General features: G+C 34.5%; 1 protein-coding gene and 1 long non-coding RNA gene across 2 annotated transcripts in view; one reads left to right on the forward strand and one right to left on the reverse strand.

Moving 5' to 3' along the window:
• Positions 1–27,433, reverse strand: part of LOC119769553 (putative cyclin-dependent serine/threonine-protein kinase DDB_G0272797/DDB_G0274007) — a 66,482-nt gene that overhangs the window by 36,450 nt on the left and 2,599 nt on the right. The window lies entirely within an intron of this gene.
• Positions 4,039–4,616, forward strand: LOC119769554. The gene is made up of 2 exons (XR_005278420.1): positions 4,039–4,372; positions 4,441–4,616. It is a non-coding gene; the product is annotated as an uncharacterized LOC119769554 (long non-coding RNA).

Below are 27,433 nucleotides of genomic sequence, written 5' to 3' on the forward strand. Positions count from 1 at the left end.
CGTAAACACTCGAAGGGCAGATATATCTCACACGTCAGTTCTGTACACAAGTATGCGTGCTTAATTTGTATGGCCGATCAGCACAAGTTCACTTAGCAGTGTGGTGCAGGAGTGACATGACTCAAACAGATTGAACAATTGAAAAACTTACTGTTTCCTTTAATTGTTTGACAAGATGTCAAAATGTCAAAATGTCAAAATGTCAAAATGTCAAAATGTCAAAATGTCAAAATGTCAAAATGTCAAAATGTCAAAATGTCAAAATGTCAAAATGTCAAAATGTCAAAATGTCAAAATGTCAAAATGTCAAAATGTCAAAATGTCAAAATGTCAAAATGTCAAAATGTCAAAATGTCAAATGTCAAAATGTCAAAATGTCAAAATGTCAAAATGTCAAAATGTCAAATGTCAAAATGTCAAAATGTCAAAATGTCAAATGTCAAAATGTCAAAATGTCAAATGTCAAAATGTCAAATGTCAAATGTCAAAATGTCAAAATGTCAAATGTCAAATGTCAAATGTCAAAATGTCAAATGTCAAAATGTCAAAATGTCAAAATGTCAAATGTCAAAATGTCAAGATGTCAAATGTCAAATGTCAAAATGTCAAGATGTCAAATGTCAAATGTCAAAATGTCAAATGTCAAATGTCAAATGTCAAAATGTCAAATGTCAAAATGTCAAAATGTCAAATGTCAAATGTCAAAATGTCAAATGTCAAGATGTCAAATGTCAAATGTCAAAATGTCAAAATGTCAAATGTCAAATGTCAAATGTCAAATGTCAAAATGTCAAATGTCAAGATGTCAAATGTCAAGTGTCAAGATGTCAAAATGTCAAAATGTCAAAATGTCAAAATGTCAAAATGTCAAAATGTCAAAATGTCAAAATGTCAAAATGTCAAAATGTCAAAATGTCAAAATGTCAAAATGTCAAAATGTCAAAATGTCAAAATGTCAAAATGACAATGTGACAATTTGACAATTTGACAATTTGACAATTTGACAATTTGACAATTTGACAATTTTACAATATGACAATTTGACAATTTGACAATTTGACAATTTGACAATTTGACAATTTGACAATTTGACAATTTGACAATTTGACAATTTGACAATTTGACAATTTGACAATTTGACAATTTGACAATTTGACAATTTGACAATTTGACAATTTGACAATTTGACAATTTGACAATTTGACAATTTGACAATTTGACAATTTGACAATTTGACAATTTGACAATTTGACAATTTGACAATTTGACAATTTGACAATTTGACAATTTGACAATTTGACAATTTGACAATTTGACAATTTGACAATTTGACAATTTGACAATTTGACAATTTGACAATTTGACAATTTGACAATTTGACAATTTGACAATTTGACAATTTGACAATTTGACAATTTGACAATTTGACAATTTGACAATTTGACAATTTGACAACTTGACGATTTGACAATTTGACAATTTGACGATTTGACAATTTGACCATTTGACAATTTGACAATTTGACAATTTGACAATTTGACAATTTGACAATTTGACAATTTGACAATTTGACAATTTGACAATTTGACAATTTGACAATTTGACAATTTGACAATTTGACAATTTGACAATTTTACAATTTTACAATTTTACAATTTTACAATTTTACAATTTTACAATTTTACAATTTTACAATTTTACAATTTTACAATTTTACAATTATACAATTTTACAATTTTACAATTTTACAATTTTACAATTTTACAATTTTTTAATTTTACAATTTTACAATTTTACAATTTTACAATTTTACAATTTTACAATTTTACAATTTTACAATTTTACAATTTTACAATTTTACAATTTTACAATTTTACAATTTTACAATTTTACAATTTTACAATTTTACAATTTTACAATTTTACAATTTTACAATTTTACAATTTTACAATTTTACAATTTTACAATTTTACAATTTTACAATTTTACAATTTTACAATTTTACAATTTTACAATTTTACAATTTTACAATTTTACAATTTTACAATTTTACAATTTTACAATTTTACAATTTTACAATTTTACAATTTTACAATTTTACAATTTTACAATTTTACAATTTTACAATTTTACAATTTTACAATTTTACAATTTTACAATTTTACAATTTTACAATTTTACAATTTTACAATTTTACAATTTTACAATTTTACAATTTTACAATTTTACAATTTTACAATTTTACAATTTTACAATTTTACAATTTTACAATTTTACAATTTTACAATTTTACAATTTTACAATTTTACAATTTTACAATTTTACAATTTTACAATTTTACAATTTTACAATTTTACAATTTTACAATTTTACAATTTTACAATTTTACAATTTTACAATTTTACAATTTTACAATTTTACAATTTTACAATTTTACAATTTTACAATTTTACAATTTTACAATTTTACAATTTTACAATTTGTAACCGTTCAGTTACAAGATCCCTAGTATTTTTAATATGTTAATTTATTTATTTATTATTTTATGTTCTTTGTGGTAAATGTTCAATGTTTTGGGTTACGAGCTATAGGGAAACACCAATATTGTATAGCGTAGTCCCCCGTCAACAAACACAACAGAATATTGTCTCTTAAGAAAGGGCTCAGTGGGTGCAAGGGGGGTATCCAGTGGGTGCAACTTAAGGGCAAGCTTCTACGATGTTGGCGGTATTGGGGGATGACGGTTGAGGAGACCGATGACGGATCCTTTGAGGCAGGTTTGACCGCCGTGAATCGGGCATTTCAATCCCGGTGTTCGTGCGAGAAAGTTGAGTGCTTTAGTGAAAGTTTTTAAAAGTGAGCCAGCAGAAGACGGAAGAAGGATTCCCGCATCACCCTGCTGTTCGTTCAGGACCTTTTGATTTCGTCCACAAAGCGTACGCGCCTCACACTCGCACGGGTCGGTCCATGTACAGTAAGTGCGGAGGAGCCAGTACATGCACCTAATCGTAAAAGGACCTCCCGCTCTGGATCTACGGATCCATAACCCGTAAAGGAGCGTTTCTCTCGGGCTGAAGCCCTAATTATCAAGGAGACCCTTCTCGGAACGACCGTTACGGTGATCCCGTGGTCCGCCCGATCGAGTCAACGAAGGAAGACACCGTAAACCTCGACACCAGCCTACGCCATTGCTGGTCAGTACGCGCCATCCGTCCGCCATCGCTCAAGCCAGCCCGCGGTTTTCCACGGCCGCCATTGCCACCCAAGAGCACTGGTCGATGTTCCGTGCGCGGCGCTGAAGCGAGCGTGGCCATCCGAGTGGTGCTAGCCCACCAAGGACCCGAGCCAACCGAAGCCGAAGCAGAAGTAGGAGAAGAAGCAGTGCATCAACGGTACGTACCGCAGCAGTTCCAGAACCCCAGCAACACCCACAATAGCCCAAATATCCCCCCACATCACACACACAGTAGTTTCCATAGTTTTTAATAAATTTAGTCTTAATTCCGTATTTTTCTTTAGTTGTCTTTAATAAAACCCATCCCTTGATATTTCCCACAAAATCTTCATTTATTTAATCCGCGTAATCCTCCGACACATTTGGTAAGCCGACTCTGTTTTCCGTTCCTAGGGGAAGAGTTAGTGCCAAGAGCTTGCCGACATCACAACCTTTTTCCTTTACTACTTTGTAAATAAGTATCAAATTTTACAATTTTACAATTTTACAATTTTACAATTTTACAATTTTACAAACAAATACAATACTTATTATTCTAATCCGGTGCTGAAAGAACAGTAATACTTGACCCAAAATTTAGGTAATGAGAGGTATGGCCAATTTGCGTTATTATAAAAAAAAAAGTTTACGGGATGCTTGTTATGTTATCAGTTTCAGACAGTGACATAAAATTCTTTTAACAGTTTAATCCTGTTTTAAATTTCACAGAACTTTGTCCATGCCGTATTGCCATCTCCATATTTTCAATAACACAATTTTTTTTCAATTATTCAAAGTTTAATTTTAATTAAAAATCTATCACACCTTTAAAGTTCAAAAACCTTGCAACGGCAACGGTTGACGTCTGCTCTCATCTCACTGACGTTTCATTGTGTTCCCTTTTTCTACGCAGCAAACAGGTTGCAAAGTTTTGTTAGCTTGTTTTTTTGGAATTTAGAGCATTGAGATAAAAAATTTAACTGATAATTTTTCCTAAAAAATAAAGTGAAGTGAAAAGTAATGAACACGGCTTCTGATACGTTGGCCGCTGGCCAGCGGAAGGCACATATGGCCCTGATTAGTTGCCGTCTGCCAGTTCCAACTGGAACTGATTTTCAACGAGGATCTCCAGAAATTTATTTTGTTTCTTCGAAACAGGTAGGAAAACATATAAACAGGTGTCAAGTGATGTTTTTTGAATAAATCTGTGTTTTTTTTTTTTGCAGAAAAATCACTGCTTCACTGCTGCTCGGGAGGAGTTGATAACGTAACCAAGCCTCGATAACGCAGCGTCAAGCGGCCAAGGCGATTCTCATTCCGTGGCTGATCCGCTCCAGGGACCAGAAAAAGGAAGTGTTTTAGTGTAAGAAATTATTCGAAATAAATTATGGTGTGATGAAAACTCGTCTTGTGTTCTTAATATTTTTGAAAGGGAGCCATTTTGGGGAACCGAGAGAACCCACTAATACAAACACAAAAAGTTGCCTCCACTAATACATTGACAAACAAAAAAACAACCAAATGCACCAATACAAGCGACAAGGTATGTGTGTGTAAGTGCTGCAGTGGTTGAAAAAGGGTGAAATATTTCTTGCGGTTTTCCCTCGCGCGATTTGAGCGAAAGTTCTCGCCTGTCCGTGCATGGAAACATTTCCCACTCGAGTTGGGAGGGTTTCCTCTCGATTTTCCCCCGATCTCGGTTGCGTGTATATTAACGTACTTCCTTTGTATGACCATCCCACAAATTTTAAACGAGATTTGCATGGAAAAACAGCTTCTCCGGACATAGGAAATGTATAGACAAAGTTTTATCCAAATAAAAAAATACAAATTAAAAAATCCCGGAAAAATTTGAGAAAATCTAAAGAATAGAACTGAAAATTGAACATGATTTTTAATCAAATATAAGAGCAATTCCAGCTTAAATCAGGAATCTTTCTGGTACTTTTGTTCCCGACCCTCTCCGATTTTCAATGAAACTTTTTAGACATGTTGTCCTAGGCCTATAAAAGCCATTTTTGTGTATATGGAGCAAGTTGCACTCGTTAAAGACATTTGAGAAGGGCGTAAATAATTTCATTTTTTTTGTATTTTGTAATTTAAATATTGCTGTATCTCGAAGCCGTTGCATCGTATCAAAAAGTGGTCAAAGACAAAGTTGTAGGAAATTCGAGGAGCTTTTTGAAAAATATACACTGAAAGAAAAATGCACGCGAATTCTATGAGATATTTCAATTTTTAAGTTTAAAAGTTAAATTTAAAGGTGACGTCACGATTTTTTTTTCGTTCAAAATTTTTGTGAAAATAGCCTAAAATGTGAAAAAAAGACTCAGGAAAAATGCAGGATGGTTTGTCTCCCCTGAGCAACACTCTACGAAATCGGCCGATTTCGACCATTTTCATTTTTTGTATTTTTTGATTTGACTCAAACTTTGTGGGGGCCTTCCCTATAACCAAATAAGCTATTTTGTGTCATTGGTACCATACAAGTCTCCATACAATTTTGGCAGCTGTCCATACAAAAATGGTATGTAAATATTCAAACAGCTGTAACTTTTGAGTGAATTTTCTGATCATTTTGGTGTCTTCGGCAAAGTTGTAGGTATTGTTGAGGACTATTGAGAAAAAAATAGATACACGGAAAAAAAATTTGAGGATTTTTTTATCAACTTTTTTTTCACTAAAACTCAATTTCCCAAAATACGTGTTTTTTGATTTTCGAGATTTTTTGATATGTTTTAGGGGACAAAAATCCGCAACTTTTGAGCCATATTTTTAGATAAAGGGCTCCGTTTTCTAGATATAGCCACCGAAAGTTTGATTTTAGCGAAATATTTGCAGTTTTTCAATTTTTAAAAATAGTGACCATGAGTGACCATCTCTAAAAATATTTTTTTTAAAGTTCAGAAAATTTGCTATAAAATTGTCTAAGAGACATTGAAGATTGGACCTCTGGTTGCTGAAATACAGCGGCTTAAAGAAAAAGAAACACGAAAATTGAAGTTTTCCAAGTCTCACCCAAACAGCTCACCATTTTCTTATGACGATATCTCAACAACTAATGGTCCGATTTTCAATGTTAATATATGAAACATTCGTGAAATTTTCCGATCTTTTCGAAAAAAATATTATGAAAATTTTTAAATCAAGACTAGCATTTTAAATGGGCGTAATATTCAATGTTTGGCCCTTTTAAAATGTTAGTCTTGATTTTAAAATTTTCAAAATATTTTTTTCGAATAGATCGATTGTTTCATATTATAACATTGAAAATCGGACCATTAATTGCTGAGATATCGTCATTAGAAAATGGTGGGCTGTTTGGGTGAGACTTAGAAAACTTCAATTTTCGTGTTTCTTTTTCTTTAAGCCGCTGAACATGAACATGAACGAAAAACCAAAGTCGCTCGAGTCGAGGTTCGATCCCCCGTCCTTTGGATTGGTAAGCAAAAATGCTAACCACTAGGCCATCGCGACCTGGTAGGCTATGATTGGAATTAGAAATACTGTTACTGTTACTATATACGCGCTGAGTCCTTGTCCATTTGGCAAGGGTTCGGAAGTTCTAAATAACGTTTGAATCCGATTGATGCAAACGTTCTTCAGGGCGGGGCTTGTCGACTCAAGCTGAGGGACCTCGCGCTCGGCTAGCCAGCGTAGAAATGGGTCACTAGGGTGTAATATGGTTATATGGAAAAAAATAAAGTTGTCCAAATTTAGCGAGCACAGCAATTTTTCAATTCCTTTTGGGGTCCTAAACAACTCCCCAAAGTTTGGGAACGATTGGTTTAGTCCTCACATTGCGCAAAGCGATTCAATTTTCCATATAAATTTGTATGGGAAAAACCATTTTTTTGGATTTTGATATTTATAAAATCCACGTTTCACACTGTACTAAAACCGGATTCATATTCGGATGCTCTAAAAGGTGCTCTACAACTTTCCCGAAGAGAGTATGGTGTTAACTTGCTCTTTAAAAAAGATACAGCGTGTTCAAAACTCGTCTAAAACGTGTTTTTTGCTCGAAAATCACGTTTTAGACGAGTTTTGAGGACGCTGTATCTTCTTTCAGCGACAAGCTAGCACCATACTCTCTTCGGGAAAGTTGTAGAGCACATTTCAGAGCATCCGAATATGAATCCGGTTTTAGTACAGTGTGAAACGTGGATTTTATAAATATCAAAATCCAAAAAAATGGTTTTTCCCATACAAATTTATATGGAAAATTGAATCGCTTTGCGCAATGTGAGGACTGAACCAATCGTTCTCTTACTTTGGGGAGTTGTTTAGGACCCCAAAAGGAACTGATAAATTGCTGTGCTGGAAAATCGATTTTCATATTACACCCTAATGGGTCACCGAAGCTCGGCAGAGCTAACACCTTCCAAATGCCTATGCGAGTTATTTGCATGTATAGAATGTAGATCTGAAAATACATGGAAACAACTCAATTTGTAAGAAGCGACCGCGTGGTCCCGTTTGGTTGGTTGCACACACACACACACACACATCTATTTTTTCTCAAAAGTCCTCAACAATACCTACAACTTTGCCGAAGACACCAAATTGATCAAAAAATTCACTCAAAAGTTACAGCTGTTTGAATATTTACATACCATTTTTGTATGGACAGCTGCCAACATTGTATGGAGACTTGTATGGGTGAACCAATGACACAAAATAGCATATTTGGGTATAGGGAAGGCCCCCACAAAGTTTGAGCCAAATCAAAAAATACAAATAAAATCCATTTCCGGTTTTGGTAGAGAATTGCTCCCCTAAAAAAATAGAAAAATCATTTACTAAAACAGTTTTTTTTTTAAAGTGGTCTAAACGTCAAAATTTTCGAAACCCGATAGTGGAAATCGATTCCCCAGACAATGTTACATTAAAGTCTCCATATTGACCATTGTCCAATGTCCAATCCTTGTGAAGATAAAGCGGTTTAAAAAAAATGAAAAAAAATAGGTTTTTAAGTGTTTTTTTGAAATTTCTATATAACAGAAGTCTCGTAAATATTTTTACCGGAAAGCTCGTCCAATTTCCCATAAGTTTACCTTTGACAGCATTTCAATTGAATGTTAGGCTTACAGATATAAGCTTAATTACATTGCTCATATCTGGAAATAGAATATTTTTTTCAGTGTGGTAGAAAACTGGATAATAAATAAACTTACGTAAATATTCAAACGAGTCAAATTAAAAAGCTGTCAAAGGTAAACTTATGGGAAATTTACGAGGCTGAAAAATCAAGTCTGTCATATAGAAATTTCTAAAAACCACTTAAAAACCTATTTTTTTACATTTTTATTTTTAAAACCGCTGTATCTTCACAAGGATTGCACATAGGATAATGGTCAATATGGAGACTTTAATGTAAAATTGTATGGGGAATCGATTTCCACTATCGGGTTTCGAAAATTTTGACGTTTAGACCACTTTTTAAAAAACAGTTTTAGTAAATGATTTTTCTATTTTTTTTTTTGGGGAGACATACCATCCTGCATTTTTCCTGAGTCTTTTTGTCACATTTTAGGCTATTTTCACAAAAATTTTGAACGAAAAAAATCGTGACATCACCATAAAATTTTACTTTTAAACTTATAAATTGAAATATCTCAAAGAATTGGCGTGCATTTTTCGTTCAGTGTATTTTTTTTTAAAAGCTCGTCTAATTTCCTACAACTTTGTCTTTGACCACTTTTTGATACGATGCAACGGCTTCGAGATACAGCAATATTTAAATTACAAAATACAAAAATATTTAAATTACTTACGCCCTTCTCAAATGTTATTATCGAGTGCAACTGGCTCCATATACACAAAAATGGCTTTTATAGGCCTAGGATAACATGTCTAAAAAGTTTCATTGAAATCGGAGAGGGTCGGGAACAAAAGTACCAGAAAAATTCCTGATTTGAGCTGAAATTGCTCATTAACAAAAAAAAATATACATAATCAATTTATCAGAAATTTAAAAAAGAATGTTTGACAAAAGGTCGAATGGACAAAAGGTCGAAAGTGGACAAAAAGTCGAATGGACAAAACGTCTAAAGGTCAAATTAAAAATACAACACAAAACTTTTGATGTGAGCCTGAATACACAAATACAGCAATTCCCCACGAAAACAGCACGATTCGAAAAAAAAGTTCTCCGATCGGGCTCAAATTTGTTTCTGGGGGTTCCTTGGCCGAAATAATTAGACCCGTATTTTTTTGTTTGGCCATTAGGGTGACCTACGCCGTGTTAGGGTGGTCCGATAAATGGCAATTTTCGTCGATTTTTGCAAAAAAAACACTTTTTTGAAAAATCATAATAACAGCAATAAAACAACAGACTACTAGAATTTTTGACATAAAACGTTCTTAAACGAAAATAATGGACTATTATATCCGTGAAAAACCAAAATTTCCACCATCTACGTGGCACGACGATGCCAACTATCGTCTGTTTGCGAGGCGGTACGAAGTCGAGGATTTTCTTTTTTTCCGCCAAACTGTGTGTGATGTCCCCAGGTAAGGGTATCATGCTACGATGCGAATACAAGCTCTCGTTTAACACACAGCTGATGGATGGTTTGTCGCACAAAATACACACGGTGGTGCATTCCTGTGGTTTGAAAATTTGCCAAAAAGTTGTTTTTTTTTTTAAATTAAGTTCGTGCAGTTTAGATTGGTTACAAGGTTAGAAATTTATGAATAGATCAAGGATTTGTTTTTTTTTGGGGAAACAGAGATTCAAACCCACCGTGCTTCGCTACTCCAAATCCTCAAACAGAAAAAATCTACATGATAGAGTGACTAGAGGTGAAAGTGAAGTAGCAAACTTGTAAAAAAAGGACGCCCGGCTAGAACATTCGCATGAGTTGCTTCGAGCTGTGCTGGTTGGAAGGCGTTTACGGGAAGGTGAAGAAAAAAGAGTCCTTTCGTTGGAATTTCCTAAACGTTTCTTTTTTGTGCTGCATCAGCAGTTTGAAGCTGAAATTAGGTCTCACTGAGATGACATAGATTTGTTTTTAAATGCATTTATGAGCATGGATTAGAAAGTGTAAGTTGCATTAAGAAATTTTTTACTTAATGTTTTACTTTTCAAACTATCAATACAAACGGCATAATTTCCCCATGACATAACAATCATAATCGGAATGAACCTGAGAAAATGTGACGTCATCACTCCATGGTGTCCCGTGGAGTGCCATAACGGGGGTGCTTTATTTCATGTGGGTTTGCAACATACCATCAAGTCAGAAGGAACTCATTAAAAGTCATGCTGCGCACACAAAGGTGCTGGCTGGACAGGAAAAACGTTAATGATCGTCTGGCTGTAATCGATCCCCGTTTTGATTTAGGATTAGGAAGTGGACATTCGCAACTGGACAGGAATGATTCCATGAGTACGAAATGAATTTAGTTTTGCTGTATCTTTGTCAGTGTTAATTTTGGATTTTTTGTCACTTTGGTCATTTTAATCAATTGTATTTTTTCGTAATTTGGGCAATTTCGGTCATTTTGATCATTTTGGTCATTTCGGTCATTTTGGACATTTGGTAATTTCGGTAATTTCGGTCATTTTGGTAATTTTTGTCATTTTGGTCATTTTTGTCATTTTGGTCATTTCGGTCATTTTGGTCATTTCGGTCATTTTGGTAATTTAAGTCATTTTGGTCATTTTGATCATTTCGATCATTTCGGTAATTTCGGTCATTTTGGTCATTTTGGTCATTTTGGTCATTTTGGTCATTTAGGTCATTTAGGTCATTTTGGTCATTTTGGTCATTTTGGTCATTTTGGTCATTTTGGTCATTTTGGTCATTTTGGTCATTTTGGTCATTTTGGTCATTTTGGTCATTTTGGACATTTTGATCATTTTGGTCATTATGGTCATTTTGGTCATTTTGGTAATTTTGGGTCATTTTGGTCATTTAGCTCATTTTGGTCATTTTAGTCATTTTGGCCATTTCGGTAATTTTGGTCATTTTGGTCATTTCGGTCATTTTGGTCATTTAGCTCATTTTGGTCATTTTGGTCATTTTGGAAATTTCGGTCAATTTGATCATTTTGGTCATTTTAGTCATTTTGGTCATATTGGTCATTTTGGTCATTTTGGTCATTATGGTCATTTTGGTAATTTTGGGTCATTTTGGTCATTATGGTCATTATGGTCATTTTGGCCATTTCGGTCATTTCGGTCATTTCGGTCATTTTGGTAATTTTAGTCATATTGGTCATTTTGGTCCTTTTGATCATTTTGATCATTTTGATTATTTCGGTCATTTAGGTCATTTTGATCATTTTGGTCATTTTGGTCATTTAAGTCAATTTGCTCATTTTGGTCATTTTGGTCATTTTGGTCATTTCGGTCATTTTGGTAATTTTAGTCATTTTGGTCATTATGGTCATTTTGGTCTTTTTTGTCCTTTTGATCATTTTGGTCATTTTGATTATTTCGGTCATTTAGGTCATTTAGGTCATTTTGGTCATTTTGATCATTTCGTCATTATGGTCAATTTGCTCATTTTGGTCATTTTGGTAATTTCGGTCATTTTTAACAATTCAGTCATTTTGGCCATTTCGGTCATTTCGGTCATTTCGGTGATTTTGGTCATTTTGGACATTTGGTAATTTCGGTAATTATGGTTATTTTGGTAATTTCGGTCATTTTGGTCATTTCGGTCATTTTGGTAATTTCGGTCATTTTGGTAATTTCGGTCATTTTGGTCATTTTGGTCATTTTGGTAATTTTGGGTCATTTTGGTCATTTCGGTCATTTTGGTCATTATGGTCATTTTGGTCATTTTTGTCATTTAGCTCATTTTGGTCATTTTAGTCATTTTGTAAATTTCGGTCAATTTGATCATTTTGGTCATTTCGGTCATTTCGGTCATTTTGGTCATTTTGGTCATTTCGGTCATTTTGGTAATTTTAGTCATTTTGGTCATTATGGTCATTTTGGTCTTTTTTGTCCTTTTGATCATTTTGGTCATTTTGATCGGTCATTTGTCATTTCGTCATTTTGGTCATTTTGGTCATTTCGGTCATTTTGGTCATTATAGTCATTTTGGTCATTTCGGTCATTTTGGACAATTCGGTCATTTCGGTCATTTCGGTCAAATTGGTCATTTTGGACATTTTGGTCATTTCGGTCATTTTGGTCATTTTGGTCATTTTGGTCATTTTGGTAATTTTGGGTCATTTTGGTCATTTTGGTCATTTCGGTCATTTTGGTCATTATGGTCATTTTGGTCATTTCGGTCATTTTAGTAATTTTAGTCATTTTGGTCATTATGGTCATTTTGGTCATTTTTGTCCTTTTGATCATTTTGGTCATTTTGATTATTTCGGTCATTTAGGTCATTTTGGCCATTTTGATCATTTCGATCATTTCGTCATTATGGTCAATTTGCTCATTTTGGTCATTTTGGTAATTTCGGTCATTTTGGCCAATTCGGTCATTTTGGTCATTTCGGTCATTTCGGTCATCTTGGTCATTTCGGTCATTTTGGTCATTTTGGACATTTGGTAATTTCGCTAATTATGGTTATTTTGGTAATTTCGGTAATTTCGGTTATTTTTGCCATGTTGGTCATTTTGGTCATTTTTGTCATTTTGGTCATTTCTGTCATTTTGGTCATTTTGGTCATTATGGTCATTTTGGTCATTTTGGTCATTTAGCTCATTTTGGTTATTTTAGTCATTTTGGAAATTTCGGTCAATTTGATCATTTTGGTCATTTCGGTCATTTTGGTCATTTTGGTCATTTCGGTCATTTTGGTAATTATAGTCATTTTGGTCATTATGGTCATTTTGGTCATTTTTGTCCTTTTGATCATTTTGGTCATTTTGATTATTTCGGTCATTTAGGTCATTTTGGTCATTTTGGTCATTTCGATCATTTCGTCATTATGGTCAATTTGCTCATTTTGGTCATTTTGGTAATTTCGGTCATTTTTGCCAATTCGGTCATTTTGGCCATTTCGGTCATTTCGGTCATTTCGGTCATCTTGGTCATTTTGGACATTTGGTAATTTCGCTAATTATGGTTATTTTGGTAATTTCGGTCATTTCGGTCATTTTTGCCATGTTGGTCATTTTGGTCATTTTTGTCATTTTGGTCATTTTGGTCATTTCTGTCATTTTGGTCATTTTGGTTATTTTGGTCATTTCGGTCATTTCGGTACTTTTTGGTGATTTTGGTCATTTTGGTCATTTTGGTCATTTTGGTCATTTTGGTCATTTTGGTCATTTCGGTCATTTTGGTCATTTCGGTCATTTAGGTCATTTCGATCATTTTGGTTATTTTGATAATTTTGGTAATTTTGGTGATTTTGGTCATTTCGGTCATTTTGGTAATTTTGGTAATTTTGGCAATTTTGGTAATTTTGGTATTTTTGGTAGTTTTGGTCATTTTCGTCATTTTGGTCTTTTTGTCATTTTGGTCAATTTGGTCAATTTGGTCATTTCGATCATTTCGTCATTATGGTCATTTTGTCATTTTGGTCAATTTGGTCAATTTGGTCATTTCGGTCATTTTGGTGATTTTTTCCATTTTGGTCATTTTGGTCATTTAGGTAATTTTGATAATTTTGGTAATTTTGGTCATTTTGGTCATTTCAGTCATTTTGTTAATTTTGTTAATTTTGGTAATTTTGGTAATTTTTGTAATTTTGGTAATTTTTGTAATTTTGGTAATTTTGGCAATTTTGGATATTTTGATAATTTTGGTAATTTGGGTCATTTTGGTAATTTTCGTCATTTTGATCATTTTGATCATTTTGATCATTTCGGTCATTTCGGCCATTGCGGTCATTTCGGTCATTTCGATCATTTCGTTCATTTTGGTAATTTTGGTAATTTTGATAACTTTGGTCATTTTGGTCATTTTGGTCATTTAGCTCATTTTGGTCATTTTAGTCATTTTGGAAATTTCGGTCAATTTGATCATTTTGGTCATTTCGGTCATTTTGGTAATTATAGTCATTTTGGTCATTATGGTCATTTTGGTCATTTTTGTCCTTTTGATCATTTTGGTCATTTTGATTATTTCGGTCATTTAGGTCATTTTGGTCATTTTGATCATTTCGATCATTTCGTCATTATGGTCAATTTGCTCATTTTGGTCATTTTGGTAATTTCGGTCATTTTGGCCAATTCGGTCATTTTGGCCATTTCGGTCATTTCGGTCATCTTGGTCATTTCGGTCATTTTGGTCATTTTGGACATTTGGTAATTTCGCTAATTATGGTTATTTTGGTAATTTCGGTAATTTCGGCCATTTTTGCCATGTTGGTAATTTTGGTCATTTCTGTCATTTTGGTCATTTTGGTCATTTTGGTCATTATGGTCATTTTGGTCATTTTGGTCATTTAGCTCATTTTGGTTATTTTAGTCATTTTGGAAATTTCGGTCAATTTGATCATTTTGGTCATTTCGGTCATTTTGGTCATTTTGGTCATTTCGGTCATTTTGGTAATTATAGTCATTTTGGTCATTATGGTCATTTTGGTCATTTTTGTCCTTTTGATCATTTTGGTCATTTTGATTATTTCGGTCATTTAGGTCATTTTGGTCATTTTGATCATTTCGATCATTTCGTCATTATGGTCAATTTGCTCATTTTGGTCATTTTGGTAATTTCGGTCATTTTGGCCAATTCGGTCATTTTGGCCATTTCGGTCATTTCGGTCATCTTGGTCATTTCGGTCATTTTGGTCATTTTGGACATTTGGTAATTTCGCTAATTATGGTTATTTTGGTAATTTCGGTAATTTCGGTCATTTTTGCCATGTTGGTCATTTTGGTCATTTTTGTCATTTTGGTCATTTAGGTCATTTTGGTCATTTCTGTCATTTTGGTCATTTTGGTTATTTTGATCATTTCGGTCATTTTGGTCATTTTGGTGATTTTGGTCATTTTGGTCATTTTGGTCATTTTGGTCTTTTTGGTCATTTTAGTCATTTTGGTCATTTTGGTCATTTCGGTCATTTTGGTCATTTCGGTCATTTAGGTCATCTCGATCATTTTGGTTATTTTGATAATTTTGGTAATTTTGGTGATTTTGGTCATTTCGGTCATTTCGGTCATTTCGGTAATTTTGGTAATTTTGGCAATTTTGGTATTTTTGGTAGTTTTGGTCATTTTCGTCATTTTGGTCATTTTGTCATTTTGGTCAATTTGGTTAATTTGGTCATTTCGGTCATTTTGGTGATTTTTTCCATTTCGGTCATTTTGGTCATTTAGGTAATTTTGATAATTTTGGTAATTTTGGTCATTTTTGTCATTTCAGTCATTTTGTTTATTTTGGTTATTTTGTTAATTTTGGTAATTTTTGTAATTTTGGTAATTTTGGCAATTTTGGATATTTTGATAATTTTGGTAATTTGGGTCATTTTGGTAATTTTCGTCATTTTGATCATTTTGATCATTTTGATCATTTTGATCATTTCGGTCATTTCGGCCATTGCGGTCATCTCGGTCATTTCGATCATTTCGTTCATTTTGGTAATTTTGGTAATTTTGGTCATTTTGGTAATTTTGGTAATTTTGGTAATTTCGGTCATTTTGGTAATTTCGGTCATTTTGTTAATTTTGGTATTTTTGTTAATTTTGGTTATTTTTATTATTATTATTAGTTTTATTAAAGACACATTACCATTGCAATGGCATTCGTGTCGTAAATTGGTAATTTTTTGTAATTTTGGTAATGTTGGTAATTTTGGATTTTTTTGGTAATTTGGGCCATTTTCGTCATTTTGGTCATTTTGATCATTTCGGTAATTTCGGTAATTTCGTTAATTTCGGTAATTTCGGTAATTTTGGTATTTTGGTAATTTTGGCAATGTTGATCATTTTGATCATTTTGGTTCTTTTGGAAACTTTGGTCATTTTGATCACTGTTTTCATTTTGATATTTTTGTTTACTTTGGATGTTTTGTGCACTAAGATCATTTTGGTCATTTCTGTTTTTATTCGTATTTTAGAATTTTTATATTTTAAGATCAAAATTTTAATATTTTTTTTGCTGGCACAGGGACTTTCAATGGCATCCTCACATGTATCACATAAAATCCTTTGATACCCGTGAAACCGTGATGAACCACAAAGGAAAGAGGTGCCTGTTCAAATAATTGCCTTCTCGGATTCACACTTTACTTTTGCGAGATGTGAACACTGACACCGGGTGTCATTTGCAGTCGTCATCATGCTCAGGGTGAAATTCCGAGACGAATATTATACCGACGACGGTCTAATTCCAAAGTTACACAAACCACACCACTTCCGGAGCTAATCCGTAATCTGATGGTTCCAGTCTCTTTTACTGGAAGGAACTTTTCAAGAACTAACAGATGAGCCAGTCCCAAAACCTCACCCTTCGAATCCATCAATCATGGACTCCATTTATTGACACATTCTTTTGGGGAGGCCATGTTCATTCACTGGAAAAATGTCTGACAATTTTGATATTCTGTCTGTTTTTTTTTTTTTGGAAAGGCAACAGCAAATAATGCCGTCACAAAATCCACCACCCCTTCACAACACAAGATGTGCCTGATCAATATTTTATTAAACTCTGGCCCGCCGGGAAATCGGTCTTGTCCTGTTACGTTTTCGGGGCCGACGAGCGGCGAATGTGGTTCCTTTTCTTCCCAGAAAAGAAACCCCCGGACTTGGCAAGGTAACGTGAGCAAAGAGCGCCCACACACGCCAAAGCAAATTCGATTCCACTTTTGGGAATCACTTTCATGATGATGATGTTCCGATGGTTTCCCAAATTCTGAATCGAAGTCGTCCGTCTGTTTGGTGGCACCAAATGAATGAATTGTTCGACCGAGTAAAATGGATGGAATTGTCCTCTGGAGATCGTAACTTGCTTGGGAGTGGGTTTGAGAAGAGAAAGAATCATCAAGCTGAGACTATTTACACTACTTGAACTGGCAGAACACAACTTTGTGGTTCCAAAAATATCATCTAAATCTCTGCTATAAGCAATGGATTAACCTCTAGCTATCGATTCGGACTCGATACGATAGTGATGGATACCGTACAGCAAAGTTCTAAGAAATATGTGGTCTGATTCCATACCAAATTAAGATTTTTTTAAATGTCCTTTTTTTTAATAAATATCTCTTTGAAAATTTAACCAATTGAAACATGTTTGGCATTTTTTTTAAATTAATATTTCAACAAAAATATTTGCAAACTTGTATAAAAATAATTGGTCATTTTCCATTGAAGTCTCCACCTTCCACTCGCTGACGTCGTGACCTAATGTTATCATTAGGGATTTACGAAAAAAGAACGTTAATCCTCAATAAAAACCCGTGTCGTCTTTCACCTTCACGAAATCCCGCATGCAATAACGGAAAATGATGGCACAAGGACGGACGCAGCACTAAGGTTTGACTTTCTCCACTTTGGATTATATTTAGTTTTCGCACAGAACTGGAAGAACCAATAATATTGCCGGGGGTGGTTATAATCGTTGACATTGCACACCGAGTAACGTGGGGTTTTCCGATGAAATCGGGCGAAGTATGTGTGTACGGTTGAGCTTAGGCCCCGTAAATCTGGGCGTAAATTGCTGCGGAGATTTGTCGAATATTGACTAGAGGGTTATTCTACTTTAGGCATTTTTTTCGATTATTTTAGCATCTAGTTACCAAAAGAGTAGCTAGAAGCAAAGTTATTTCATCAGCAATTCCATTTTCAAAATGAAAAACTGATATTTAATTCATAATGACAGTCAGTTTGCCAGCAACACAAACCCGTGTACAACTATGCTAGTAAAAGCCAAAAAATAAACTGTCACAGATCGCGAATAATTCATTTTGATGGAAAACCCCCAACAAGGCATCCCGCGTTGCTATGTTACGTTTTCCGCGCAGCATCTGTCAAGCTCCAGCTTATTTTTTTTTCGATGTTTGGTTTCGTTTTCAGCTCACCAAAACAAAACGCTAGTAATAACTGATGTAGGGACAACATTTAGCCTCCATTCTCCAGGGCAACGGTTGGTGGAAGGAAAACTGTCCTTTAAATTGGAGAATGCATTTTTTATTAGATTTTAAGTTATTCTGCGGTAAATTCATCATTGGTGTCTCCATTTACATTTAAGAGCTGGGCTGTCTCTAGTGTCTTGGACAAAGTTGTAGTAATTTGCACTGAAAAAAATCAATTCTATTTAAAAAAACACTATTGCTTTGAAAACAAAACTCGAGATTTTTGAAGTTGATGTGGATTCCCTGCCAATGAATAAAAGTTTAAAATTGGGAACAAATTCTATGGAAATATCTTAAGCAACCATGCGCACCCACGTATATCTATGGGGGTAGCAAAAATAAGGGGGTGCGCGTGGTTGCTTATATGAGGGATCGCATGGTTGTTTAACACGATTCCAAAGCATTTATACCCAAATTTACAATTTTATTTATTTGCAGAGAATTCACTAAAATTCAATTCTGTTGATTGGAGCGTGTTCAGGGATCTTAAATCTATCATACCTTGACGAAACTGAGGCGTTTACTGACATCCACTTCAAAAATGTTGAGTTGTGAAATTTATATTGCGTTTTTAGTAGGTAAAAATGCGATCTGTTTTTCTTTAGTACATGGATTTTTTGGCTTTATTATAATTTATGAAAGAAGGTTTGAAATATTTTTTTTAATATAAAAATCATTGTAGCACTGATGTAAAAACATGATTTTTTTTTAAGCAAAGCTATATTACAGTAGAGCAGTTACAGTCTCAGATTTCAATCATTCGATTTTTTTGTATTTTTTAATCAAGCTAAAACTTTTTTGGTGTCTTCGGTATGCCCAAAGAAGCCATTTTGCATTTTGCAGTTTGTCCATATAATTTTCCGTACAAATTTGGCCGCTGTCCATACAAAAATGATATATGAAAATTCAAAAATCTGTATCTTTTGAATAATTTTTTTTGATCGATTTTTTTGTCTTCGGCAAGATTTTAGGTATGGATAAGGACTACACTGAAAAAATGATACACGGTAAAAAAAATGCGATTTTAAATTTAACTTTATGTCACTAAAACTAGATTTGCAAAAAAAAACACTATTTTTATTTATTTTTTTCATTTTCTGATATGTTTTAGAGGACACCAAATGCCAACTTTTCAGAAATTTCCAGGTTGTGCAAAAAATCATTGACCGAGTTATGCATTTTTTAATCTGATGATACTGATTTTTTTCAAAAAGTTGAAATATTGGTCGTCAAAATATTTAACTTCATTTTTCGATGTAAAATCAAATTTGCAATCAAAAAGTACTTAAGTGGAATTTTGAAAAAGGTCATTCAAGATTCCGCCCTTTTGAAATGTTAGTCTTGATATGAAAATATTGTTTTTGAAAAGATCGGAAAATTTCATGAATGTTTAATATTTTAACATTGTAAATCGGACCATTAGTTGCTGAGATATCGACGTTGGAAAATAGTGGGTTGTTTGGGTGAGACTTAGAAAACATCAATTTTCCTATTTTTAAACCTTTGCATAGCAATATCTCAGCAACTATGGGTCGTATCAACAAAGTAGAGAATTTTCTTAGCTCATTAAACATATTTTTTTGCAGTGGTGGGCAAGCATGTGCACTAATTTAAAAAAAATGAAAAACAATTTTCAAAAAAGTTACCAAAAAATGGCTATAACTTGAAAACAATGCACATATCAAAAAAGGGTTTTTTTTTTGCAAATCAAGTTTTACTGACTATTTTTTTTTCAGTGTAGTCCTTATCCATACCTACAACTTTGCCGAAAACACCAAATCGATCAAAAAAATCCTTCAAAAGATACAGATTTTTGTATTTTGTATGGAATTTGCATGAAAAATTATATGGACGAACTAATGATGCAAGATGGCTTCTTTGGGCATACCGAAGGCACCATAAAGTATCAACCGGATTTTAAAAAAAAAATTTCGATAAATTTGTAAATAATAGTTAGAACTGTTCAGAAGAAAAAAATAAATTCAAACAAAAAAAAACATTTCTTTATTTAACTTTTTCTCTCTAAAATCTAGATTTCCAAAAAAAAATAAACTATTTTCTATTCTCAATTTTTTTATGTTTTATGGAACTCAGGAATACATTTTTTGTGCCGCAGAAGTTCATAATCTGGTTCCAAAGACATGATATTTTGTAAAATGTAATTTATGATAGATATCGAAACGCGGTTAGCTAAATTTCACGAAATCTTCAAAAAACCTTTAATGAATCTTCAATTGAAAAGTTTTGCCTTCCTCACGTTACTGAGGAAAGGCTATAAAATCACTCGAAAAACGAACTTCTCAATTAGACCTCCTAGACCCACCTTCATGTATACCTATCGACTCAGAATCAAATTTTGAACAAATGTCTGTGTGTGTGGTGGGATGTTGATCAAAAAAATGTCACTCGATTATCTCGACAATGGCTGAACCGATTTTGTCCGTTTTGGCGTCATTCGATCCGTCTTGAGGTCCCATAAGTCGCTATTAAAAATTATGCAGTTTAGTTAAGCACTTCAAAAGTTATGCTAAAAAAACGATTTTAGCAAAAGTCAGGAAGATTGTAAAAAGGGTGGTTTTTGTAAGAAAACCCGTCATGCTATACATTTTCAGAAAGGTATTTAAAAGACCTTTCCAACCCGTCCAAGACATTGAAGATCTGACAAATCTATCAAAAGTTATAAGCACTTAAGTGTTAACTATACGTTTTTTATTGGCCGGATCTCAGATATGTTGATGAAAACGTCCGGATCTCTCATGCGACCTATCGTTGGATAGGTATTTAAAAGAGCTTTCCAATGCGTCCAAAACATTGAAGATCTGACAAATCTATCAAAAGTTATAAGCACTCAAGTGTTATTTATACGTTTTTTGGAGCTCGGATCTCAGATATGTTGATGAAAACGTTGTCCGGATCTCTCATGCGACCTATCGTTGGATAGGTATTCAAAAGACCTTTCTAACGCGTCCAAAACATTGAAGATCTGACAACCCTATCAAAAGTAATAAGCACTTAAGTGTTATTTACGCACTTTTTGCATTTTGGATAGCGCCTTTTAAATGTGAGGAAGGCGCCAATCACCTAAGGGTGGATTAAGTAACGTTTTTTATAGAAAAAGGGCTCTGTTATGGAGTTACAATAATTTTTAGGCTTTTTAGGTTATAATTAGAACATTTTTGGTTTTAAAAAAATACTAAGCTGAATTTTTTTCACAACTTTCTCTCTGAGATCTGAAGTTTTTGAGATACAACCTCACAAAAAATTCAAATCGATGAAATTAGTTTTTCTAAGTGTCACCTTATTAGCTTGTAATTTCCACTGACGATCTCTCGAAAACTTTTGGTTTGATTTACCGGCCTAGGCATTTAAACAAACTCATTTCAATCGATTCGATTTTTTTGTAAGAATGTATTTCAAAAACTAGCTGTCCAATTTTCAACATTTTAGAGAGAAAATTGTAGGAAATGTTCTCAGCTATTCAATATTAATATTTGTTCAGTACCTAGTATTTTTAAGTGCAAAAAAAAAACGAAAATAAATCAAAAGTATTTACCCAAACGAAACTTTAACTTATCAAACAAAATGTAAAATATTTATAATTGCAAATTCGCCTCAGTTTTTTTTATTTTATAAAAAATTGTCCGTTTGTCCACAAAATGTTTTTTTTTTGCATAAAGAAAAAAGCCAAAGTTCGATTAAAATCGAAAAATACAAAGATCGATTTGCGAAAACGGAGAGAACTATTTACTTAAAAAACCGAAAGGCAAAATAAATTCAATTTGCTGAAAAAAACAATTTGCTGAAAATAACCTCATACACACGATAAAAAAAAACAAATTAGATAAAAATACTGTCATTCTAAAATTGTATTTCGGTCAAAAATCAAATAAATTATTTGGTGATATTTTTTTTTTCCAATCATAACGAAAAGGAAAAAGAAATTGATGAAAAAATGCAATAAATTTGCTAAAGCAAGGATAATTGCTCATCTGAACTCAGAGTTAATTTTACGTAAATTTGTAAGACACTAATAAACTCAACACTCTCAAAATCACAGTCAAAATATACTTATTTTAATACTTTGTTAAAAATGTGAGGATTAATTACCTGCGGCGTATAGCATGAAAACGCCCTGGAACTTGTGAAAATTGCCAGCAAAAATTACGTTCAACCGAAAAGACACACTTCTGAATCCAGGAGCTTGCGACGGCCATGTCCATGCGGAGGATGAGGGGGTCTGCGTCCTACTTGGGAAATTATTCCCCACGGCGATCGCAAGGCGATGTTCTTTTGCAAACATGGGAGCAATTTTCCACATGCAGCCTTTTGGGATTTTGTTGTTAATTTATCTTTTACTTTTTTGCGACACAATGTAACTGCTTTTGATTCAAGAATTGAAGTTTATTAAAGATAAAAATCAGCGAATAGTTGAAAATCAAGCTTTCAAAGTTATTCTATTCTCTCAAGTACGGTAACCACCATGATTGACCATTTCCAACTATGTTTCCACTGTTATAGGACCCATGAGAACCTTCTTGGTTTACTTATACACAATAAACAAAATAATGTTAAAAAAATCAAAACTGAAAAATTGCTTTGAATTTATCTAGTTTTCAATTAATTTTTCACATAATTTTACGTAATAAAATATGTTTTCCGAAATTTTTCAACCGTGTCCTCTAAGTGAAAAAAACCGACCAACACACGGAAGACAAGCAAATCAGAATTTGCGACCCGCTTCTTTTCCCACAACGACAACAACCAGGTCTGGGGTGGAAAAATGAAAACATAAAACTGGATAGCTGGGGGAAGGGAGGCACCACAAGTGCGGCGGATATCAACCATTTGCATGCAGCATTTCCGGCTGAATTGTTTCTCGGCTCTTCCTCTCCGGTGATGGCAGCAGCATGCATGCGGAGCAGTTTGCGTGTGGGCTCTCTAGCGAAATCATTTGTTTTTCTTTTCGGAAATTTTTGCATTGTCAAGATTTACTTTTCAGTTGCATCGTCGCCGTAGTCGTCTCTGGAGACGAGAGGGAGCCGTACAATTCCAGTAAAGTCAGTAAACAGTTCTAAGAATTTCCTCTTTCATTTAGCTTTCCTGTGATGTCGAATCAACCAAACGGAGTTTGTTGGCGATTGAAAATGGTCTTTGAAGGCGAATGACATTTGGAAGCCAATGGGACGTGATCCGATAAAGATTCATAAGATAATGGCAGGCTATAGTGAATGAAGAGATTGGATACATATCGGCAGTAAAAAATTTAGAGGAATATTGATTATACATAATTTTTAGAGTTTTTTTAAGGTCCTATAAGCTATTGTCTTCCTTAGGTTTATAGGACCTACTAAAAAAACTCTAGATTTATTCAATTCAAAAGTTAAGAAAAGCAATAACAAAACGTTTCTTAATCCACCATTAGGTGGTTGGTGCCTTCCTCACATTTACAATTTAATTCAACTCCGAAGTTGTCATTATCCAGATTTGCATTGTTTCCAAATCAAGTTCCAGCACCGAAAAACACTTGATGAAAATAAGTTTATCAGCAAAAAAAAATCTTATCTTATCTTATATATACTTTTCCAGAAAACATGCAGAATATCACTTGAAGCAATGTGGCAACCGAGCGTTTCACAACTGGCGCGACTCTCGCACGTAAACAAAAAGAATCGGCCTTTTGAGGTTATGCAAAAATCACCCTTTTTTGTATCTACAAAAAAAAACTTTTTCATGGCATAACTTTAAAAGTACTTCACTAAACAGAATAAAATTTAATAGGGTCTTAGGGGACCCCAAAACGAACAGAATAAGGTGGATCCGGCCAAAATCGGTTCAGCCAGTTCTGAGAAAATCGTGTGGAAAAAAAATCATGTCTACACACATCCTCACAGACATTTGTTCAGAATTTTATTCTGAGTCGATAGGTGTACTTGAAGGTATATCTAGGAGGTGTATTTAAGAAGTTCATTTTTCGAGTGATTTTATAGCCTTTTCCAGTGAGGAAGGCAAAAAATACAGAGTTTCCAGGAACCTGATACTTATTTTTTTAAATTTCGATTCCCAGCTTTTTCCACACTTAACAATTTCTGCAGAGTTTTAAAAAAATAGACTTTTTTTACAAATATACAAATTCATAAAAAAAATCTAATTTCAGTAATCAACTGCAAAAAAAAACTAAAATTCAAGAAACCTTGGAAGTTGTATTGGAGCAAGGTTACAGCCAAACAAGTTTCGATAAATTTAAAATAATGTTTGAATTATATACATTTGGAAATAGGCTTATGTCTTACGTTAGTTTTGTAAAATGTTTTCGAGATAATTTTGAGAGAAAACGGGATGACAGATCGTTTTCAGCTAAAATTCATTGCTTGGTAGGCTTTAGTACTCAGTCATCCTGCTCACGTCAGCTCAAGCTTCCATTAGGAAAGATTAGGAATAAACAGGAAGCAGTGCTTGCTTGTACAACGTTTTTGGTCGGCTCATATTTTAATGCTTGGATTGAACTAAACGGCACAGCCCTATTCGTCGATCATCGACTGTCATTTTTCATATGTTTAACAGAACCATCCTGTACAATCGAATTTTAGTAAACATTAACAAATAAAAAAAATCTGTTGGGAAATAGATTGAGGTTATGTCAATTCAGGCTTTTTTTTAAACTGCTTGTAATTTTAGAAAGGTAAGTCAGATCTGGAAAATTCTTTATCAACAAGAAAGGACTTTTTTAAAACCTTTCTGAAAATATAATATGGTGGGTTTTCATGCAAAAACCAACTTTTTTTGCAAATTTTTAAATTTACACGCAGTAGTTTTTAAGCATATGTTTTGATGTGCATTACTAAGTCATATAAACGTCAACAGGAACTTATGGGACCCCAAGAACGAATCGAAGGAGGCCAATACGGTCAAAATCGGTTCAGCCAGTGGCGAGATATTCCAGTGACAATAATTCGGTACACATGTCTACATACATGCTGAGTCAATATCTACAGGTCCAATAAACCAAATTTTCAGTTTATGTTTTTTGGGTGTTTTTTAATACCCCTGACTCATGGCGGTTTCAAATCACCCAAAAAGCAAAAACTGGAAATTTGGTTTATTGGACCTTTTTTCAAAAAAAAAACTTTAGATATGTACATATGAAGGTAGGTCTAGGAAATCTAATTAATTCATTTTTCGAGTGATTTTATAGCCTTCCCTCAGTAAGGTGAGGTAGGCAAAAATCTTAAAATATTTTCTTTAAAAAGTTTTTTCTCTTTTTTTCAATTTCAATTCGGTTTTATTGGTGAATAATCAAGATACAATAAGTGCTTTTGAGGTACATAACAGAGTTTTGGAGATCCTTTCAGCTGTGTGTTACATCATAATCCATTTTGGAACAATTATTGCTTGTAAATAAAGGTGTCACCAAGCGTAAGAAAAAAATAAAAAAAAACTTACTAAAATTGCAAGGGAAAGGGATAGAAATAGAAAAGGCTTAAAACTAGATCACAGTTTTTTATCCTTTATAGATGTGCTTGATCATCAGCTCCCCAAGGGCCAGGAATTGCTCCGCTTTGTTACGGCAGGTCCAAAACCGCGTCATCATCTCCCCTGCGAGAGCAAAGAACTCTGGCAGGGTAAAGAGATCTTCCCCGGTAACTTCTTGCCGGGCCGCATTGCCGCTACCGGCAGCGACCACGCTGGCGAACGATCGCCCCCATCCAGGGGGGAACGCTGAGCTGTCCACTGGAACCGTACGATGACCAGCTGCCGGCACGGTTACGCTCGTACTTCGCTGAGGAGGGTGGGACGCTGCTGCTTTCTTCTTCCTCTTTTCCTGCTCCTCGAGGTAATTTTTCCGTGCGCTGCATCCACGGTAGTTGCTGGTATGGTTACCTCCACAGTTGGCGCACTTGATGCGCGCCTTCGTTTGCTCTGCCTTGTCCCCCAAGTCCGCTTTGCACGGCAGTGCACACGCCTCAGAGAGGTGTGACTCACCGCACTTCACACAGCGGGGCGGGAGGTTGCAGTTCCGTGAGCCGTGGCCGAATTTCTGGCAACGGTGACATTGTGCTGTGTCCGACGGGTTCTTTGAGTAGAATCGCCAGTTTACCCAAAACCCGTCCAACGCCTTAGTTCGCCGCAGGTCTTGAATCTTGACGGTGCCGCGGTCGAGGTACAACAGGTACAAGGTGTGTGTACCTGTTGTTGTTGCGAGAGGACTTTTATGTCCCGCGGCGTTATGCCAGCACCCGAGAGGTCCTTCTTGTGGTCGGAGATCGGGCGGTCTTGGTACTCCTGCAAAACGACCTTAACGGCAGTCTTCTGCACGGGGTCGAATGTGTAAATCTTGAAGTTTTGACGCTTCAATTTCTCCACAACCAGGTCGAAGTTCTTTTCGTCAAAAGTGTAGATTTGCACTGACGACTTACCAATTTTCAGACGATATCTGAGGCCTTCCAGCAACTCGTCAACATCGTCCGCCAGCGTGTCCAAAACAAAAATTGGAGGTGGTCTACGTTCCTTTGGAGAATTGTTCTGGAACATCTGGCATCTGGAACTCGTTCCTGATGGGGATGTTGGCGGATGTTGATGTGCCACTGGTTGTGGCACCGGAAGTACCTGAACGGGTTCGCACTGGTGATCTCGGAACATATCCGGGATGTAGTAACTTTTTGTCGATTCCATCTGCGCTCACGCTCCCCTGCGCGATGGCGGCCGACACGGCGTTGGTTTGTTTACCTTTTTGCACACGGCTGGTAGACGAACTTCGTTGGTTTTTCGAGGCCGCACTTGAACTGCCACGGTCACGGCCGGCCTTCGGCATGCTGGAGAAGCAAACTCGCGGGCCTCTCGTGCGTACACGGAGGTGTGTTTTCTCTTTTGGAGATATGAGGTTACAATATTTAAAATGTTCAAAATGCTTAGAAATCGTTCAAATATTAACGAAATATCTATCAAAACGTGCCCGGATTTTTATTTCAATGTCAAAAAATTAAACTTTTGCTGAATTTTCTTATCTTTTCAATTTACAGAGCATTTTCTGTAATCTTCAAAAAAAACATATTTTTTTAGAGTGGGTTTAGAGCTTGATCATGGATTAACTGGCTTTACTTTTACTTAACTTTTTATAGAAACAATTATATTTGAGTCGATAAAACAGGAAAAGAAAAATGAAATTTTTCCCACAAACATCGAAGAGTATTTGAAAAATATTTTAAACTTTGTATTTTTCCACCCAAAT

Source organism: Culex quinquefasciatus, chromosome 3 (assembly GCF_015732765.1).
Source record: "Culex quinquefasciatus strain JHB chromosome 3, VPISU_Cqui_1.0_pri_paternal, whole genome shotgun sequence".
Classification (NCBI taxonomy): domain Eukaryota; kingdom Metazoa; phylum Arthropoda; class Insecta; order Diptera; family Culicidae; genus Culex; species Culex quinquefasciatus.